Below are 18250 nucleotides of genomic sequence, written 5' to 3'. Positions count from 1 at the left end.
AAGGGCAGACAGAACAATCTCCCTAATTTTGCTGTACATGTCTTGATGTTAAAATCCATCTGATAGATCTCATTAGAATAGCTCTAAAGAAAGAATGGGTGCGGGGTGGCTGGGAGAAACTCACATGCCATGGAAACAGGACTCCCATGCAGTATCAGGCATTGTTGGGATATAGCATCCCACTGGCAGTTGGCCTACACAAAATGGTGGTACCTCTGCACTATGGTAGGATGTTGCTATCTGTGATTGGTGGAAGTCTACATTGCTGCCATTTCTGAAGGTTCATCATGGTTACTGTCATCATCATCCAAGCTCCACCACAGCTTTGCTTTGTGATCCTGGACAAGGCACTTAGGTTGTTTGTACAGCCCTACCATGGATGAGCCTGATCTCGTCCGATCTCGGAAGCTAAGCAGGGCCAGCCCTGGGAGACCGCCTGGGAATCAGGCTTCCTGCATTGAGCAGGGGGTTGGACTCGATGGTCTTGTAGGCCCCTTCCAACCCTATGATTCTATGAACTCTACTTTGTTTTTATTTTTCTAGGATTCTCTGCCAGATGCTTCTGAACTTTCTAGATTCGTTATTGCTCTTTCCTCCTTGTCCCTTTTCCCTTGTGTGTTGTGGTTTATTAGATTATAAGCTCGTAGGAAGGGTTATGCCTCTTTTAATTTTAATATGGTGCCCAGCATAGTGATCGGCGTGGTATAAGTAATAAATGATGAGCATGATGAGCTCAAAGTGTCAATTAATGTTACCAAAACATAAGAACCAGAACAAAAGCAAAAGCACCATGTTTGTTCATTTGCCATCATCAGAGACAGGATAAATTAATTACCTTTTTTCTTGGTACAGTACATTGAATTATATTTGCTCTCTCCTTGGAAGGTGTTCTGTAAGCACACATCTGGAAGCCTTCAGTTAAGATTTAATTTACCGTAGGCCTGCTTTAAGGATTGTGCTGTATTAAAAGAGGACACGATGAATGCTCAAGTGGCCCATCTGACTGAAGAGCTTTGTTATGGACCAGCATGTTTTGAAAAATGGGGATGAATGTTAAAATCTTCAGTGGTGATCCTAAGCACACTTTCCTTTTGGAAATAGGTGTTTCCAGTGAAATCAAGGGGACTTGCTTCTACTTGCATTTTCTTGGATCTGTTAATCTTTGCGCAGAGATTTTCAAGGAGTGAACTGAAGGTATTGGCAAGGGCTGGCCCTGCCATTAAGCAGAATGAAGCCATTGCCTCAGGCTGCAGATGCTGGGATCTGTTGAATTCATTGAGAAAGAAAGAAGAGAAAAGAAAAGAAAAGAAAAGAAAAGAAGAAATGTTTTTGAATGGGAGAGCATGGCTGAGAAACGGAGGGACAGTGGATAAGTCCTCATCCTTTTAGGGTGCAATCCTATGCATGTTTAGACAGAAGAAAGTCCTACAACTCCCAGCACTCCCCAGCCAGCTATGTAAGACTTTCTTCTGTCTAAACATGCATAGGATTGCGCCCTTATGCACTTAAAATACGAGTTATTAGGTAAATGAGCATTGTGGGAATCATCATGGAAATTACTGTAGGGCACCATATTTCATTGATTCATATAAACAAATTTTGACAATTGCACTTTTGACTAAGCCGATTATAGGCAAACAGAGGAAGAAATATTAATGGCCAGATTTGTGGGGGAAATGGTTGTATTTATATTTCATTGGAATGCAAACTTTTATGACAACATTCACCGATATATCTTATTCTCACTTTTGTAAAGTTTATATTGTGTGTTTTTAAAAAAATGTTTAAACCTTTCCAGATTTGAAATGGGCTGGTAGCATGTTACTCATCATGGGTGCTATACAGTAAGTGCCCATGTCAGTCCAACCAAATGTATATACACACTGATAGCAGCCATGATGTTTGCACAACTTGATGTTAGTTTTGTCTTTTCCTGGGCATCACTTGAAAAGGTAAATCTCCCAAATTGGTTTGGCCAGAGACCATGGTTAGTCAGGAATGTTGTTGTGTGGGTTGTAGCAGCTTTCCAACTTTCTGGGCAACTATCTCTCATAGCATTCCCTTCCTAAACAGTGCAACTCCCCTCGAAAAACTGTCCCATGCTGCAATTAGGCTTTAACTGTGGTGCCAATGGAGGCTTTTAAAAGCCTAATTGCTGGGAAAGCCATTTTTGGGAGTGGGGGAGTATATGTTGTGTGTGTGTGTGTTGTCTCTGTGTGTGTTCTCTATGAAAGTGTATGTGTGTGAGAGCAAGAGCGCTTTTCTACATGAGGCTGCTAATCATTGTATCTACTTTATGTTTGGATGCAGAATTGGGATCTGAGCTCTACACAAAGCTTTTCCTTTCCTGCTTTTCCAGTACATAACCTGTAGGTGGTGCTGTGCTATAGTGGAATAGTGTAAATACAGAAGTAGGAAACTACCTTTTATTTTGTTTTCAGAAATAATACCTCATTTTCCCAGCTCTAACCCCCCCCCCCAGTGCTCTTAAAAAACAGAAGCAAAACTGGAGGATCACAATGTTGTCTAAAGAACCCATAGACAACCATGAGTAAGGAATCACGAGTGCACAACGAATGCCTCATGTAGAAAAACTTAGAGAGAATGGGTGTGAATGGGGTGTGAGCAACCACATCAGGGGGCCACATGCCAGTAGTCGGGTGGCCCTACTTACCTTGAAATGTGGCCCCACCCACCACTGGCATGCAGTCCCCAATGTGCTTGCCCGGAGCCATTTCAGTCTTGGGGCTGGACAAGGTCCTGTACTCCTGTCTTAAAGAATCCTGGGAACTGTAGTTTGATACAGATGCTGAAAGTAATACTGTAGACGCCAACCCCCCATTACAGAACTATAGTTCCCAGGGTTCCTTGAGACAAAGAACAATTCTCAAATGAGTTTTAGTGTTGATATACTCCAAAAGCTACAGTTTGGAAATAGCTGTCTGAAATGGGGCAAGGAGGGATGTGTCAGCCAGCAGATGGCATTCTAGGTCTTCAGCATTGAGTAACTGCAATTGGAAACCAAGAGAAAGGTTATCACTGCCAAAAACAATCCTGCTCTGGAACAATGATTTTCTCAGAAAGAGTAACCCAGGTGATAGCAGTTGCTTGGTACTGTGATCTAGGACTTTGGCATCTTGCTACTCACATGAAAAATCTTCCTTTGTCTTTGAATTATATAAATGTCTAAATGTTGAAGAAAGGTTCCCCTAATGGTGATGCAGGAAATATATATAATCACTTTTATGGCAATACCCAGCCCTCAGCTGCTCCTCTGAAATTCAAGCTCTGCTTCTGGTTTTCAAACTCAGTATATTTGATACCTTTAAGGGTTTGCGTACAATACTTGCCACCTCTCTTAATTTCTTTAAATCCCTTCTCAAAATCAGGCTTTTCTGTGACACCTTTGGCATAACCCGTTAGTCCCCATATCCCACTAAGTGGTCCCACTGTAACTAAGCTTAAGTACATACATGTCACCGAACTTGAATATGCATATCCTCCCTTACCTCTTCCTCTGTGCACAGAAAAAAAAAAAAAAATTCACCTCAGAACTGGCCTTGTTGGCTCAGGTAGAGGGGGTGCCCCGGCTTGGTGGTGCAAACTGACATCACACTTTGTCTCAGATTCGAGGCACAGGGTCACCTCACCTCATTTTCCAAAGCCTTGGATGTCTTTCCCATTGAATTGTTGTTGTTGTTCAGTCGTTCAGTCGTGTCCAACTCTTCGTGACCCCTTGGACCATAGCATGTCAGGCCTTCCTGTCCTGCGCTCTCTCCCGGAGTGTGCTCAAGTTCATATTCATTGCATCGGTGATGCTATCTAGCCATCTCATCCTCGGCCGTCCCCTTCTCCTTTTGCCTTCAGTCTTTCCCAGCATCAGGGTCTTTTCCAGAGAGTTTTCTCTTCGCATTAGGTGGCCAAAATATTTCAGCTTCAGCTTCAGTATCTGTCCTTCAAATGAGCACTCAGGGTTGATTTCCTTTAGGATTGACTGATTTGACCTTGCAGTCCAGGGGACTCGCAAGAGTCTTCTCCAGCACCACAGTTCGAAAGCATCAATTCTTTGGCGCTCAGCCTTCCTTATAGTCCAGCTCTCACAGCCATACATTACTACTGGGAAAACCATAGCTTTGATTAGACAGACCTTTGTCGGCAAGGTGATGTCTCTGCTTCTTACTATGCTGTCTAGGTTGGCCATAGCTTTCCTCCCAAGGAGCAAGTGTCTTTTAATTTCATGGCTACAGTCACCGTCTGCGATGATCTTGGAGCCCAAGAAAGTAAAATCTGTCACTGCTTCCATTTCTTCCCCTTCTATATGCCAGGAAGTGATGGGGCCAGATGCCATGATCTTCGTTTTTTTAATGTTGAGTTTCAAACCAGCTTTTGCACTCTCCTCTTTCACCCTCAACAAGAGGCTCTTGAGATCCTCTTCACTTTCTGCCATTAGGGTGGTATCGTCTGCATATCGGAGGTTGTTGATAATTCTCCCAGCAATCTTAATTCCGACCTCTGATTCATCCAACCCGGCATTTCTTATGATGTACTCTGCATATAAGTTAAATAAGCAGAGTGACAATATGCAGCCTTGTTGTACTCCTTTCCCAGTTTTGAACCAATCGGTTGTTCCATGTCTGGTTCTGACTGTTGCTTCTTGACCCTCGTACAGGTTTCTCAGGAGACAGGTAAGGTGGTCTGGTACTCCCATCACTTTAAGAATTTGCCAGAGTTTGTTGTGATTCACACAATCAAAGGCTTTAGCGTAGTCAATGAAGCAGAAATAGACGTTTTTCTGGAATTCTCTTGCTTTCTCCATGATGCAGCGAATGTTGGCGATTTGATCTCTAGTTCCTCTGCCTCTTCGAAACCCCACTTGTACTTCCGGTAGTTCTCGGTTCGCATACTGCTGAAGCCTAGCTTGTAGGATTTTGAGCATCACCTTGCTGGCATGTGAAATGAGCGCAATTGTGCGGTAGTTTGAACACTCTTTGGCATTGCCCTTCTTTGGAACTGGAATGTAAACTGACCTTTTCCAGTCTTGCGGCCATTGTTGAGTGTTCCAAATTTGTTGGCATATTGAATGCAGCACTTTAACAGCATCATCTTTTAGGATTTTCAATAGCTCAGCTGGAATACTGTCATCTCTGCTAGCTTTCTTGTTAGTAATGCTTGCTAAGGCCCACTTGACTTCACTCTCTAGGATGTCCGGCTCAAGTTCATTGACCGCACTATCATGGCTATCAGGGACATTCAGATCTTTCCTGTATAGTTCTTCTGTATATTCTTTCCACCTCTTCTTAATCTCATCTGCTTCTGTTAGGTCCCTGCCTTCTTTGTCCTTGATCATGCCCGTCTTTCCACAAAACGTTCCCTTGAGATCTCCGATTTTCTTGAAGAGATCTCTAGTCTTTCCCATTCTGTTGTTTTCTTCGATTTCTTTGCATTGTTCATTTAAGAAGGCCTTCTTGTCTCTCCTTGCTATTCTCTGGAACTCTGCATTCAGTTGGATATATCTTCCCCTTTCTCCCTTGCTTTTCGCTTCCCTTCTTTCCTCAGCTACTTGTAAAGCCTCATCAGACAGCCACTTGGATTTCTTGCATTTCTTTTTCTTTGGGATGGATGTAGTTGCTGCCTCCTGAACAATGTTACGGACCTCCGTCCATAGTTCCTCAGGCACTCTGTCTATCAGGTCTAATCCCTTAAATCTATTCCTCACCTCCACTGTGTATTCATAAGGGATATGATTTAGGTCATACCTGAATGGTTTAGTGGTTTTCCCTACATTCTTCAATTTAAGCCGAAATTTTGCAACAAGAAGCTCATGATCTGAGCCACAGTCAGCTCCAGGTCTTTTATGACTGACTGTATAGAGGTTCTCCATCTTTGGCTGCAAAGGACATAATCAATCTGATTTCGATATTGACCATCTGGTGATGTCCATGTGTAGAGTCGTCTCTTGTGCTGTTGGAAAAGAGTGTTTGCTGTGATCAGCGTGTTCTCTTGGTAAAACTCTATTAGCCTTTGTCCTGCTTCATTTTGTACACCAAGGCCATGCTTGCCTGTTATCCCGGTGATTTCTTGACTTCCTACTTTAGCATTCCAATCCCCTGTGATGAAGAGGACATCTTTTTTTGGTGTTAGTTCTAGAAGGTGTTGTAGGTCTTCATAGAACTGATCAACCTCAGCTTCTTCGGCCTCAGTGGTTGGGGCATAGACTTGAATTACTGTGATGTTGAATGGTTTGCCTTGGATTCGTACTGAGATCATTCTATCGTTTTTAAGATTGTACCCCAGTACTGCTTTTCCCACCCTTTTGTTCACTATGAGTGCTACTCCATTTCTTCTAAGGGATTCTTGCCCACAATAGTAGATATGATGGTCACCTGAATTAAATTCGCCCATGCCTGTCCATTTTAGTTCGCTGATTCCCAAGATGTCAATGTTCAATCTTGCCATCTCATGTTTGACCACCTCCAACTTACCTTGATTCATTGATCTGACATTCCAGGTTCCTAAACAAAATTGTTCTTTACAGCATCGGATTTTCTTTTCACCACCAGACACATCCACAGCTGAGTGTCCTTTCGGCTTTGGCCCAGCCGCTTCACTCTTTCTGGCGCTACTTGGAAATACCCTCTGCTCTTCCCCAGTAGTATATTGGACACCTTCCGACCTGAGGGGCTCATCTTCCGGTGTCATCTCTTTTAGTCTTGTGTTACGTTCCATGGGGTTTTCTTGGCAAGAATACTGGAGTGGGTTGCCATTTCCTTCTCCAGTGGACCACATTTTGTCAGAACTCTCTGCCATGACCTGTCCGTCTTGGGTGGCCCTGCACGGCATAGCTTATGGCTTCACTGAGTTACGCAAGCCCCTTCGCCACAACAAGGCAGTGATCCATGAAGGGGTCCCATTGACTACAAGAAGGAAATCAACAAATTCCTTTAAAAAATTAACTTTAAAAATAGTTGCAGAATAAGGTGCCTGGTGCTGGCCACAGCTTGCATCACAATAACCACAATTTACCTTTGGACTGGGTTGTTGCTACCATCTATAGTCACGGCTTCCAGTTTTTGTGCAGAGTAACCACATACAAAGTAAAGGAAATGCACAGTATTTACGATCTTGTTTTCACAAAGCCTTATGAAACTCCTGTCACTCTCACAATTTTTATTTCAGTGCAGGCTTAACACAGCATAAAAGAAATTTCACCGTTGTGCTCTGCTGTTGTTTTTGTTGTTGTTTTTGAAGACTTACCATTCTTCAGGCTCAGGTTTATACTGAAAAGGATACTTAACCATGTCCACATTTCCTGACTTGAGGGATCCCTTGGATATTGACTTGTCTGCTGAGGAATGAACCCCTGTGTGTCTGCCATGGACCCCTTGGGTACTCCAAAGGATTCTGGGACATCTTCTGCATTGTCCACATTGGCCTCAAGTGTTGCCTCATGCAAACTGAGAGTGTTCCCTGAAATTTATGACACAACCCATGGCTATACATTGGAGAGGAAAATTGGCAGTGGTGAGCAAGCTGTCTCTTTCAGGGGAGCATATTTGCAGTTGGTCATCTTCTCACTGAAGAACCTTCTGAGTAGCTTCCAAGAAACATATATTTGGAAACCACATCCTTAAAACTATTACGGCCCATTACAACCAATAGTATCCTCTTTTTGCCCTTCAGCTTTCAAGTCCCTATTACTGCCGCTGAGCCTCTGCTAATGAGTAACCTGCAGTGCCAGCTTGATCTGGGCTTTGCTCTCTGACCCGCAGCACCTGAGTTCTTCCACTGAACTTCAATTCTGCGAGTCTCCTGTTTTCATTTTCTGAAATTGCAGACCTCTTCCAACCAGGTTTGCGTAGACTGCATGCCAAATGGGAATATAAGTAGCAGTAGAGTCATAAAGTTCCAGCAATTTTTAAAAAGTCAGCCTCTCATCTGATCCATATTTAACATTATTTATCACCTGGAAGCCCTTCTCCCACTCCCTATCCATCATCTTCATTCTGAGTATCTGCAGAGCCAGGCCTAATCAGGCATTTTCTCACTCTCCAGGGAAACCTTGGCAAAGACCGGAGCACAGAGACTATTCTACAGGAATTGCTGGCTCTCCCACAGTCCCTAAACAAGAACTGGCCTACACCCAAACACTGAAGCCTAGTGCTTGGCAAAGCACAAAGTGAACTGCCAGTGTAGCAGGCGTCTGGCTTTCCCCTATTGGGTGTTTCTCATTTAGCTTGAATTGCACTACAGTAATACCTTTTACTGGGTGGCTGGGTGACCAGCCAGATGGGCGATTAATAAATTTAATAATAAAATAAAAATACCTTGAGACCATCAGCCACCATCCCTTCCTTGAAACACTTCTCGTCTAAGCTGATGAAGGCTGGGAGAACAAAGAAATTAAAGTGAGTGGAACAATTTTTCCATATCTAGACAGTAGGTTGGTGAAAAATCTAGGAATATAATTACAGTCCTGCAGTTGAAAAAATAATTTTGTGTCCAGAGTATTCCGTTCTGCAATTGGAATGAAAGACACTGACAAATTTGGCTTCAACGTTATTGAGGTGTGTGTATAAGGAAAGGGAAACATTAATCCCACCTTCAGTAGGTGTCAGGAACTGCCACAACCTGAGCCTCCTGGTTCTCGCTCATGTCCTGCTCCCTCAAGGCTCATGGGGGCAGTGGACTGCAGCAGGGGCACCTCCTGGTAGGGCAGAGTCGTGGCAGGTAAAGCAGAGTCACATCCGGTAGTGCAAAAGTGCCAGCTCAAGGCAGAGCCAGAGTGTCAAAATGCTGGACAGAACACTGTGGAAGGGGCTGGCTGGAGCATTCTCTTCCACCTAAGGGAGAGCTGTGGCCTCAGCAAGATACAAAGGCCTTCCGTTGCTGTGTGCTGACTTTTCCCAGCCAGAGAAAGCCGGGGCACAGCAAAGCCACCCCAACCCAGGTGCGAGATGGAAGAGATCCCCTCCACCTGTTGCCTTGGTTAGGGCAGCTTACCCTATGCCTTCCCCCATTTATTAGGATACAGGGCAGGCAACACAGTATGCTGTTCCCCCTCGCAGTTGGGAGGGTGAGCAGCACGCTAAGTAAAGGAAACCCCCGTTATTTTTGATCTGTGATCAGAGATAGTACTGGGGATTCCTCCCCCCACCTCCTCCCGAAGACCCTGATAGCCTCCAGGGGACGGGCTTTGGGGACGGGGAGGGACCTCACACAAGGCCCTGCAGGCTGGGTGGGCTGGTCTGGCATGCCAAATTGGCTTGTGGGGCTGAGGTTTGCAGTTGGCTCTTACAGCATGTGGACTGCACTGGGAGACTGTCTTCAAAGACTGAAGAGTCCAGTGAAGCCATATCTTCTGGCCTGAAAGGTGCAGAGGTGGTGACAATGACTCCCGGAGAGGCATCTCCTCCCTGACCATGTCTTTCTCTGAGCTTCAGTGGTGGCAGCAACAGTGTGTGTGTGTGTGTGTGTGTGTGTGTGTGTTGAGGTTGGAGAAAGTGATGCGTGGCATTGCTTGTAGTGAGCTACTCAATGATGGAGGAAAAAGGGTCAGTATTGTTCTTCGAGGATCTAGCATGGTTCTACCCTTCAACTAGCAACTCATTGGTTCTCTTTGACCCAATCTGGACTAGCTATAAATGCTTCCAGGTCAGGCATGCTCAAGATCCCACTTTTGGTGTTCCCTTTGTGACTCCCCAGCCAGCCACTTTCCTTGCCCAACTGCTCACATTTCAGTTTGCTATTCCCCTGCATCTGTTTTCTAGAGTCCTTCAGATGGACATCTCCATTTACACCCTAGCCTGTGATGGACTCTGCCTTAAGATTGACCAACCTGTGCTAGGTTTGTGTGATCTTCCTAAATTCAGGCAGCCCTCCTGTGAGACTGACCCAGTGAGATGCTCCATCTTAACTCCTGTCCCAGTCCTGATCAGTTTACCAAGTGGTTACAGGCACGCTGTAGTAAGTAACAAACTTAGTAATCTATATTGACCCTTTGTCTAATCACTTGTCTTTAGGGCAGAGCTAGAGAAGAATCACCCACTGTTTAATGGAACTGTATCTGATCACTGAGGGTGGGAACTCATTATAGGCCCTAAAGGAAAATGTTGTTGTCTTAGCTTCAGTTCTCACTGTGGGGGATTTCAGTTGCATGCCTGCCAGTTGCTAACTGGAGGCACATTTACAGCAGTATTTTACTGCTAGTTTATATTTGGAACTGCCTCTACCACTGTCATGTTTACAGTTTCAGTGGTAATTCTGTGTTTGATCTCATTTAGTTACCACTGGAGATCCCTCGTTAGTTCTGAGCATTGCCATGGAGCCAGACTTAATTATGATTTTAATGGCTGTGTGGTATCTTCTGCCCTAATTGAGCAGCGACCACCATTCTTCTCATTCACTGGGAACTTAGGAAACTGCCTTATATCAGGTCTAGGGATGTAAATCCATTCCCTCTCTGTTTCATGGATTTTCAGGCATCTTTCGTTCTCTTATCTGCTCATTGACAGAACTGGGTTTTTTAAAGGGATGTACGAGAATTTTGTTCCACTTGCGCCAATGCGCATTAGATTTAGGTTTGTAGTATAAGGTATCAGTGGGAGGGGGGGACCCATTAAAATCTGAGCTTGTGTCCCACAGTCTTCTGGAAAGTCCACATGTTCCACTGGGCTTCTTAGCTGTGAACACCATCTCTAGCAATAGCACGCCTAGGTGGAGCAGGGAAAGACATGCTCTGTCAGCTCCAATAAAGAGGTGCTTAGCAGTCCCATGAATGAGGCAAAGGTAGAATCCTGCTTGGTGACAGGGAGGATGCTAGCGAGTTTTCACAGAAAGGGAGGTGGGAACATAAACAAGTCTCAAGTGAGTGGAAGGGAGGGGCCATAGCTCAGTGCAAGCAGACAGTCCCAGGTTCAATTGTTGGCATCTCCAGGCAGGGCTGGGAAAGTCCCCTGTCTGCAGCCCTGGAGAGATGCTGCCGATGTAGGAAGTATTAAGCTAAATGAACCAATAGTCTGGCTTGGCATAAGGCAGTTTCCTATGTTCCACTTGCGGGAGCAGTCAACTTGCTACAAGGAAGGGGATGCAGCGACTTTATAGAATCATAGAATCATAGAATAGTAGGGTTGGAAGGGGCCTACAAGGCCATCGAGTCCAACCCCCTGCTCAATGCAGGAATCCAAGTCAGAGCATCCCTGACAGATGGCTGTCCAGCCTCGTCTTGAATGCCTCCAGTGTGGGAGAGCCCACCACCTCCCTAGGTAATTGGTTCCATTGTCGTATTGCTCTAACGGTCAGGAAGTTTTCCTGATGTTCAGCCGGAATCTGGCTTCCTGTAACTTGAGCCCATTATTCTGTGACCTGCACTCTGGGATGATCGAGAAGAGATCCTGGCCTTCCTCTCTGTGACAAACTTTCAAATACTTGAAGAGCGCTATCATCTCTCCCCTCAGTCTTCTCTTCTCAAGGCTAAACATGCCCAGTTCTTTCAGTCTGACTTCATAGGGCTTTGTTTCCAGTCCCCTGGTCATCTTTGTTGCCCTCCTCTGAACCCTCTCCAGTTTGTCTGCATCCTTCTTAAAGTGTGGTGCCCAGAACTGGACACAGTACTCCAGATGAGGCCTAACCAGTGCTGAGTAGAGGGGAACTAGTACTTCCCGGGATTTGGAAGCTATGCTTCTATTAATGCAGCCCAAAAGAGCATTTGCCTTTTTTGCAGCCACATCACATTGTTGGCTCATATTCAGCTTGTGATCGACAACAAGTCCAAGATCCTTCTTGCTTGTAGTGTTGTTGAGCTACATATCCCCCATCTTGTAACTGTGCATTTGATTTCTTTTTCCTAGGTGCAGAACTTGGCATTTATCCCTATGAAATGTCATTCTGTTGTTTTCTGCCCAGCGCTCCAATCTATCCAGATCACTTTGCATTTGGTTTCTGTCTTCCAAAGTATTAGCTATCCCGCCCAATTTGGTGTCATCTGCAAATGTGATCAGCATTCCCTGCACCTCGTCCTCCAAGTCATTAATAAAAATGTTGAAGAGCACTGGGCCCAGGACTGAGCCCTGCGGTACCCCACTCGTTACCTCTCCCCAGTTTGAGAAGGTCCCATTGATAAGCACTCTTTGAGTCCGATTCTGTAGCCAACTGTGGATCCACCGGATCATTGTCTCATCTAGCCCACTTTGACCTCGTTTGCTCATCAGGATATCATGGGGCGCTTTGTCGAAAGCTTTGCTGAAGTCGAGGTATATGATGTCTACAGCATTCCCACGGTCCACAAGGGAGGTGACTTGATCAAAAAATGAGGTCAGTTTCATCTGGCAGGACTTGTTCTTGACAAATCCATGTTGGCTTTGAGTAATCACAGCATTGTTTTCAAGGTGCTTCCAGATGGATTGCTTTATGATCTGCTCCAGAATTTTCCCAGGGATTGATGTCAGACTGACTGGTCTGTAGATCCCAGGTTCTTCCTTTTTACCCTTTTTGAAGATAGGGACCATATTAGCCCTCCTCCAGTCATCTGGCATTTCCCCCGTCCTCCATGTTCTGAGAGTTCTTCTGCCAGTTCCTTTATTACTCTAGGATGCAGTTCATCTGGCCCTGGAGATTTGAACGCATTCAAAGTAATTAGGTGTTCCTTGACCATATGCCTATCGATCTCTAGCTGCAATCCTGCCCCTTCAGCCTGTACTTCGCTTTTGCCAGGGGTGTCATAGACCCTCTTTTGGGAGAAGACTGAGCCAAAGTAGGAATTGAGCACCTCTGCCTTTTCTTTGTCATTCTTTTGCCATCCTTATTTAATAGCTGAACCACCATTTCTTTCCTCTGCCTTTTACTATGCACGTAGCTGAAGAAAGCCTTTTTGTTGTTTTTAGCATCCCTCGCTAACCTCAGCTCGTTCTCAGCTTTAGCCTTCCTGACGCCATCCCTGCAATTCTGTGCTACCTGCCTGTACTCTTCCTTTGTTACTTGGCCTTCTTTCCACTTCCTATATGTGTCCTTTTTTGTTTTCAGGTCATCCCTAAGCTTTTTGTGAAGCCACATTGGCTTCTTCTGTTGTCTTCCACCTTTTCTTCTTGTTGGAATTGTTTGTGATTGTGCCTTGAGAATTTCCTTTTTTAAAAGCTCCCACCCATCTTGGACTCCTTTTCTCATTAGCGTCGCTTGCCATGGGACCTTACTGATCATTGTTCTGAGTTTATTAAAATCAGCTTCCCTAAAATCCAGGGTACGCGTTTGACTACACTCGGCTTTTGCTTCCCTTAGAACCAAGAACTCAAGTACAACATGGTCGCTTTCCCCCAGAGTTCCTGTAACTGCTACTTTATCCACTAAGTCATCTCTGTTGGTTAGGATCAAGTCAAGGATAGTCGATCCTCTAGTTCCTTCCTCTACTTTCTGTAGGAGGAAGTTATCCGCCACACAAGTCAGGAATTTCCTGGAGGGGCCATGTTTTGCAGAATTTGTCTCCCAACAAATATCGGGGAAATTGAAGTCCCCCATTACTACTACATCATGCTTCCTTGACACATTGGCTATTCGCTTTTCAAAAGTTTCATCCTTGTCTTCTCCTTGGTTGGGTGGCCGGTAGTAGACTCCCACCATCCGGTTCCTTTTATTCTTTGCTCCATTTATTTTGATCCAGATGCTCTCGATGGGGCCACCAAGGTCATCCTCCTGTATTTCTGTGCAGAGATATGTATTTTTCACATACAGTGCAACCCCACCTCCCTTTCTGTTCCTCCTGTTCTTTTTGAACAAGTTATATCCTTCAATTGCTGTATTCCAGTCATGAGAGTCATCCCACCAAGTCTCAGTTATACCTATCAGGTCATAATTTCCCTCTTGCATTAAGAGTTCAAGTTCGTTCTGTTTGTTTCCCATACTCTGGGCATTAGTATATAGACATGGAAGACCATGTGCTTCATAGTCTGGCTTTCTTCCTACATGTGTCTGAATACTATTATTGGGCGCTATCAGAGCTGTTCTCTCCGTTGCAGTGCATGAGCCTACGTCCATTGTTACCCCCAACTTTACATCTCCCTTCCCCGTAGGATTTAGTTTAAAGCCCTCCTGATGAAGTTCTTCATGTTGTGGCCAAACACATTCTTTCCAGCCTTTGTGAGGTGCAACCCATCCCTTGCCAACAGCCTATCTTCCAGGAAGTATAGCCCGTGGTCCTAGAATCCAAATCTCTCTCATCGGCACCACCTTCGTAGCCAGTCATTCACCCGGAGTATATTTCGTTCCCTTTCTATCCCTCTTCTAACTACTCGAAGGATGGATGAAAAAACTATCTGGGCCCCAAAGTTCTTGAGTTTCCTTCCTAAAGCTTCAAAGTCTGACGTGATTTCTTCATAGCTCCACTTGGCGGTATCATTTGTTCCCACATGGATGAGAAGAAAGGGATACCTGACAGTGGGCTTTATGAGTGCAGGCAACCTTTCAGTCACGACTCTAATCCACCCTCCAGGGAGACAACATACCTGGCGAGTCCACGGGTCTTCGCGACATACTTGGGTCTCGATCCCACGCAGCAAGGAGTCTCCCACTACTACCACTCTTCTCTTCTTCTTGTTGTAGGCCTGGGTTTCATCGCCTCTGTTTGACTGACCTTCAGCCTCTTGCTCATTCTCATGTAGGTTCCCCTGTGATTCTTCCTCTGCGGGCTGTCCTCCAGTCTCACCCTCAAGTACCTGGAATCGGTTCCACAGCTCCACTGGTGCAGAGTGGCGTCTAGTTCTTCTTCTCCTGTCACCCTTTTCCACGGAGTATCCTTTACTCCATTTTTCTTCACCTCAGCATTTCCCACTTCTGCCTCATCTTGCTGTTGCTCTTCAAGCTTCTGGTCTTCCTTTTGCTGCTGTAGTCCCCCCATTCTGTCCAAGAACTCTTCGTGTCCTCTTATTCCCCGGAGGGTCGACAGTCGCCGCTCCAGTCCACTTACTTTTTCTTCCACCAGCGTGATCAACTTGCACTTGTTGCAGGTGTAGGCCATGTTGTTCTCAGGCAAGAAAACAAACATTGCACACACCTTGCAGGTCACCACCACTGGAGAGTCCTGTTCTTCCATAGCCTCTTTTCCCTGTTTGTGTCTAGCTTTGTGATTGTTCTAGACTAGCTTGTGCCTGCTCCTCTACTCAGTAGAGGTTAAAAGCAGAGTCCCACTGGTGTGGAAGTGTGTGTTACAAGACAAATGTAATGACAGGTAAGGGGTAGTAGTTGTGGGCAAAAAGCCTGTCTGTGACTAAGAAACACACTGTGTGCCCCTTTAATCCACAAGATCCCCTTGGGTGGGTGAGTCAGACTGGGAGCAGCCTCCCCCAGTGAGTTGGGAGGAGAGTTGTGAATAGGAGGAAAGTCATAATGTGACAGCAGTCATGCTCCGTGGTGGTGCCCTTTTAAATTGATGATGATGATGATGATGATGAGTACTTTAGAAGTAGTAATATTTACTCCGAAGATACCAGACCGAGTGGGTGAGTGAGGGTGTTGCTTCCTCCCTCCCTCTGATTTGGTTTCATGATGACCCCACATAGCTGATGAAATTTGGCTAGATGATGATATTTGAAGCCAAATCAGGTTGTGGGCAACATTTCCTCCCCGTACTCTGGTGTCATGAGATTAAACACACACACACACACACACACACACCCCAAAGTGGCATTCAGCCGCAGTGGAAAGCATAATCACCACCCCTACTGGGAGCATAAGCAGGCAGAAAAAGGTGACCAAAAATGGTGAGGGACGGTCTTCTGCAAACCCCTCTCTGCAAGCCACCTTTAGAACCAAAAATCGTGTGCTAGTGAACTTCCAGATCAGCACTCTGCAGAATGCAGTGTGCCTTTAATTGCACTACTGCAAACATGGTGTAACCCCAGCACCGTCACTGGAAATATTGGAGATCTGTGAAAAAAATCTTGCTCAAGGCATATCTAGGGCATGCGTCCCAGTTTAAGCCATGTTGCTGTCCTATGTGGGAAGGAGTCTTTTATCTGTGTACATAATGGGGAAAGAGAAGAGGCCTTACACAGAGCACAATCGGTATTTCCCACTAGCAGACTGGCAGCCAATTGGTACCTGGTTCTCAGGGGGAGGGTCAGGGTCAGAGTCCTAGAGATTTCCATTGATCAGTTCCCCATGCGAGGTCTTTCACAAAGCCTGGCAGGAGTCCAGAGAGATGCAGGGAGGCCAGACAGGGTACACTGATAAGAGAAGAACAACTGTTGATAGTTGCTTACCTATGGGGTGATCTTTCCCTTCCTTTTTGAGACAACATACCCTCTTCTCTTGGCCGATCTGTGCCTCAGGGAAGTGGATTGAGAGACTTCCGCTGCTGTCACATTTTGTAACAACCCTTGCGTGGCAAAAATGCAGTAGTGATGCAGCAAATGACTGTGCCACAGGATGCATCAGCCAATCTGACTGGCACAATGATTGGCTCTCGCAAACGCCTTTCTCCAGTCCAAAGGCTTGTTACAGAGAAAGTTCTAAATCCCCCTCCTCTGCCACCACTCTTGCACCATGTCTTAGAAGAACTGATATAAAAGGAGAAATTGTCCAGTCCTTTATCTAAAATCTAATCTAATATCTTGCACCTGGTAGGACTCTGTATGCTCATATGTAGATAGAAAAGTCTTCCCCATCCTGGTACCTGATGTATTAACTCCCAGCAACCAGGAGTTGTAGTCCAGGGGAAGCAACCACTTTTGGTCTGGGGGCCGGATTGCACCCTTCAACCAAGCTGGCAGGCCAGATGATGTCAAAGGGGTGGAGCCCTGCCCTGAAGCCCCTCCCCTCCCATGATATCATCCACCCTGCCCACTTTTTTTTCTCCATACAGAGAGGGGCAAGCTCTGGCCAAGTTGGGTGCCTCCTTCCTATGTCATGTGTGTCCCAATTGGGACGTGAGCATCGCAGGAAGGAACTCAGGTGGAACTTCCAGGCTTCCAGCTGAGCCATGCAGGGGAATCCCCATATTATCTCCAGTCTCTAATAAAAAATAAAAGGATTCCCCTTCATGTCATTTACCATCCCCCAAAGGGGAATCCCTAACGCTTTGTTATCTCTGATCAGAGATCGGAGTTAACAAGAGGGTTCCTCTCACCTGTCTTCTTCCCAAGCTTCCAGGAAAGAGGGCAGGTCTTGGGGGGCAGATCACAGTGTTTATTTGCCACAAAATAAAACACACAAACGAATGAACAGGGTATGCCATGCCAGTGGTACTTGTAACAGGATGAAGAATATATGTAGTTTCAAAAATAGACAGATGACCTAAGGAGGTAAGAGTGCAGAAGAGAGCAAAAACTCCCCAAGGCCAATTCTAGCGGCAGGGGAAATCCCTCCCTATCCTCAAATAAAATTATTAGTAAAACCTCAACATGGAAGCCGAACACGTCATCAAGCTTCTCCAACAGAAAGTGTTTCAGAACATGCTTCACTAGTATTTCTTTGTCCACTGGGTGATGCTTCAAAAGAAACCATGCTCTAAGGAGAGAGATGGCAATAGCTGACATTCTTCCTCCTCCATAACATTTTGGGGAACAGGGAATGGAAGAGATAGAAGATGAGGGGTGCCAGCAGCATTGACAATTAAGATATTATGATGGAGATGGAGGACCATCCCACCCCTGTGTTTTGGAACACAAATAATTATTTCTCTAGCCAGTTGGTTGGCCCTACACACTGAGAGCATTTTGACATGAGGCTTTTATTGTACATTCATGATTGGTCACTCATAGAAGTTTGCGGATCCTTTACATGAAGTCGACAACCTCCAGGGTGTCTCCCATGTTTTTTGTGCATTTTTTTTAACCTTTATCAATTTTTTTAAAAGATTGGATATAATGCAGTATTTAAAGGTAAATCTGCTTTAATGGCTGTGTGAAATTGTGCAGTTCCGCTATAGCCACAGTAAATATAAGGTGGTTCCATATGATAAGCTACTCCATCATGAAAGAAGGGAAGATACTCTGGGCTAGCCCCCCCCCCCCCCTTAAGCTACCTTGCAGGGTTGTTCTATAATGGAAGGAGACATGTGTGCTGCTCTGAGCTCTTTGGAAGAACAGCAGGATAAATGGCAGGATAAACACGTGATATAGAATTGATGGAGTTAACATATTCTGGGTGGTCCTTTCTGACTGTGTAAATTGGGGTGCTGTCTCTGCTACTTCAGTGGACTCAGCAGGATGAGGAGAAAAAGGAAAAGCATAGCAAATTCTGACAAAGCATCCCCGCTCTCAGCATT

General features: G+C 45.3%; 1 long non-coding RNA gene across 1 annotated transcript; it reads right to left on the bottom strand.

Moving 5' to 3' along the window:
* Window positions 1-656: 656 nt before the first annotated feature.
* On the bottom strand, window positions 657-16677 carry LOC146354701 (uncharacterized). Its single transcript, XR_014787432.1, has 3 exons — window positions 16245-16677; window positions 8325-8383; window positions 657-1263 (listed from the first exon to the last, which is right to left on the bottom strand). It is a non-coding gene; the product is annotated as an uncharacterized LOC146354701 (long non-coding RNA).
* Between the last annotated feature and the right edge of the window lie 1573 nt (window positions 16678-18250).

Source organism: Heloderma suspectum, chromosome 2, assembly GCF_057233095.1.
Source record: "Heloderma suspectum isolate Gila_16-S chromosome 2, 16-S_ref, whole genome shotgun sequence".
In the NCBI taxonomy this organism is placed as follows: Eukaryota; Metazoa; Chordata; class Lepidosauria; order Squamata; family Helodermatidae; genus Heloderma; species Heloderma suspectum.
This window is presented reverse-complemented; position numbering and strand designations above follow the sequence as displayed.